We start from the raw sequence: 3,698 nt of genomic DNA, 5'->3' as shown, positions 1-3,698 counted from the left end.
CAATCTTCGGTGCCATAAAACAGAAGAATCCTCATTCATAACACATCTTTTTAACCCAGCGGAAACATGCATAGAACTATAAGCAGCGTTGTTTTGAAATTTAATAAAGTAAAGACCATCGCATAATTCCCCAAAGCCAATAACTTTGGATTTATTCAATAAAGTAAAACCGGAATCCGTAAAATTAAATGAAAAACCCAAAGGTGCAAGTTGTGAAATAGAAATTAAATTCTTGTTAAAACTAGGAACATAAAAGGTCTTTTCTAAACATAAAACAAAACCACTGCTTAAAACTAAATTGCANGTNCCAATGGCTTCAACATGTGAACTCATCTTGCTTCCTGAATAGATGCGTTGTTCACTTCCCATCGGTTTCCTTAGGTTTTCCATACCTTACAAGGTATTAGAAACATGGATTGTAGAACCAGAATCAATCCACATGGTGTTATGATTAAAACTAGTCAAATTAGATTCATAACAGACAAAAGCAAACAAATTACCTTTCTTTTCCAGTCAATCCTTAAACTTTTGACATTCCTTCTTCATGTGTCCCTTCTTTTTACAAAAGAAACATCTGGACTCCTTCTTAATAACTGGCTGAGCAGGAATCTTTCCCTTCTTATTAACTTGGTTCTTCTTATTCTTAAATGAAGTGGTCAAGTTCACCTTCTCCCCTTCTTCAATCAATAACCTTTCTTCTTGAACACACATGGTCAATAATTCATTAATAGACCACTTGTCTTTATGTGTGTTGTAAGAGATTTTAAAGGGAGCGTAATGGTGAGGCAAAGTGCACAAAATATAGTGCACTAGGAAAGAATCATACATGGTAACTTCCAAAGCTTTTAGTTGAGCCACAATGTCCCTTATGCGCATGATATGATCACGCACTCCTCTAATTCCAGTGAGCTTTAAGGATGAAAATTGCATTATAAGAGTGTTGGCAAGAGATTTATCAGATCTCATAAATTGCTCATCAATAGCCTTCGGTAAATCATTGACATTCTCATATTGATAAACTGAACCTCAGATTCCAGTAGAAATGTTGGTTTTTATGAACGTTACGAAGAGATGATTTGACCTCTCCCATTTTTCATAAAGTTCAATGGCATCTGGAGTGCTAATCTCAGTAATACCCGGTGGTTCTGGTTTTCTAATAACATAGTCTATGTCCATCCATCCTAAATGAAGAAGAATTCTCTCCTTCCAAATCTTATAATTATCTCCTTTCAATTCACGAATACCATACTTGATATAAAAAATATTCACAGATTGAGAAACTGCAAATTTAAAATTATGTTCATTATCATAATTTGAGACTAAAATAAATGTCATATTTTATCAATGCAAAACATGTCTTTACCAATGAGTATATTAACATAAAACTTGTCTGTGGGCTAAAGCCTTACTCAATTAGACTCATTTAACCTTATGATAAAACTATTAAATTATATTACATTTCTAATTCCCGTAAGAAAATTAAGAATTATAATTAATATTTTATCCTAATTAATTATATAAATATAACAAAAATCATGTGGATACACTATATATAATTAATTACAATTAATGATAAAGTGATCTTTATAATATAATTTAACTAATTAAAGATGTTGTGGCTACTCTCTAATTGTTAAAAATTATATTTATCACTAAATATTAAATTATCTTTAAGTCTTATATTTAATCTAAATAAAATATAAACATCATATTATAAATATATAATATTCAAAATTTAAATACTAATTCCACGCGGCACTTTAATCTTAATAGTGTGTATAACTGTAGTGCCTAGCCTAACATATTATATATATATATATATATATATATATATATATATATATATATATATATATATTAACGTGTATATAATAGTAACATAAAAAAGGCATTCAATATAAAATACAAACAATGAATAATATATATTTATATATATCTGAAAAGCAAGTGCAGAATGAAAAAACCAATCTAAATTAAAACCAGAAAGCGACAGCGTACCTTTCACCTCCAGTGCACGTACGTACATAACAGGTAAAGAAGAAAATAAAATAAAAATTGAAATATATGTTTTTGAAGGATGCCCAAAATGAAACGCAAAACCGAATGGCGTTTCAATTATCTTCAACCTCCAGTTTAAAAAATTTCACAGAAAAAATTTCACAGAATAATTGACTGAAAGCTTTCTTCTTTCTACCCGGTTTTAAAACAATTGATAAAATTAAAAAACACAATACGCACAGAAGAGTGAGCCAGACAAGGCAGAGGATAAACATGCTCTGATACCAAATGTTAAAAAAACATATTCATATCAAATGTTCAATAAATCTAAATATATCAAACAAGCACATTTAATCATATTCAGATTTACAAGAATAAAAGCGGAAGCAAAAAGACCAACCTTCAGCCATTGTTGTATGCTTGCTGATGTATATGAAATAAAGAGTAGGATTAGTGACCTAATAAGAAATTTTTTGTAGTATGTAGTACTCCAAAAATCATCACAGAGTATTTAACGTTATAAGAGATTGTTGCGGGAATCATGGGCACACCCACACATGTTTGAAAACCGTTTTTATTTAAAATGGGTCACTTTCAGAATATTAACTGCTTTTATAATATTAACTGAAAAAAAATTTAAATGAAAAAAATTATAATCTTAAAATATAACCTCTTTTTTGTATAAGGCTAACAATATACCGTTAAGTTTAACATATAAGTGAGGTTAAATTTTTTCTTACAAATTTATTTTTATGAATATATTTAAGAGGATGAAAAATGATCATATGTATTTGGGAAAAAAGCCTATTTTTCATTCACTCTTTAATTTATCAACTTTCTTTGCTATTATATTCACAGTGTTTGCTATCAGTTAGTTGCAGTGAGATCAAATTCTATAGAATTCAATCTTTTGGTTTTATGTCAAAAATATGTGTTTGAATAGAAAATTAATATAAAGCAAAATAAAATGAATATTAACTTTTTTAGTTATTAATAACCATATAATATTTAAATAATATTGTGATTGATAACAATTAAAATATTTTATGTAAATAAGAAAAATAAATTTTAAATATTTTACCAAAATAAAATCTTTAAAAAATATCAATTTAAATTTAGAATAATACTAATTCAAATTTAATGTATTTAGGGTATAAAAACAAAATTTACTTATTCATGATGCATCATAAATATTCATGATGCATCATATATATCTTTGTCAAACCAACTTGTTTGTGATTTTGTTCTGCATAACTCATTCATATCCTGCCACTACCAAGAGTCATATTGTGACTCTTGTTCATATTTTTGTTGGGAATACAAGTGTGAGTTCAAGTCCCACATTGGATAGAAATGAGAAAGTAGAGCACTATATAAAGATATAAAGATGAAAGATCCATTGCGTTAAAGTTTTGGGTAGAGAGTGATGTCAATTCCTTATATAGTCGAGCTCATATCTCATTGGTGTTTGTATATTGTACTGGGGACTACCGACCGGTCCTAGTCAATGCCGGACGGAAGACCCCCGCTATCCGACGTTATCTGTTATAGACGAAGCCGACGGTAGAAAAAGGATCCCCCGAACGGGCCTGACGTCTAGCGCTCAAGCTTTGTGAAAATCTGCTTTCCGACATCTACCAACAGCTAAAGACTACCGGCCGGTTGCACAATGACCGGACGACCAGATACGAAATCCACCC

This window comes from Vigna radiata, chromosome 2 (genome assembly GCF_000741045.1).
Source record: "Vigna radiata var. radiata cultivar VC1973A chromosome 2, Vradiata_ver6, whole genome shotgun sequence".
Classification (NCBI taxonomy): Eukaryota; Viridiplantae; Streptophyta; class Magnoliopsida; order Fabales; family Fabaceae; genus Vigna; species Vigna radiata.
The sequence above is the reverse complement of the archived record's forward strand: the minus strand, read 5'-3'. Positions refer to the sequence as shown.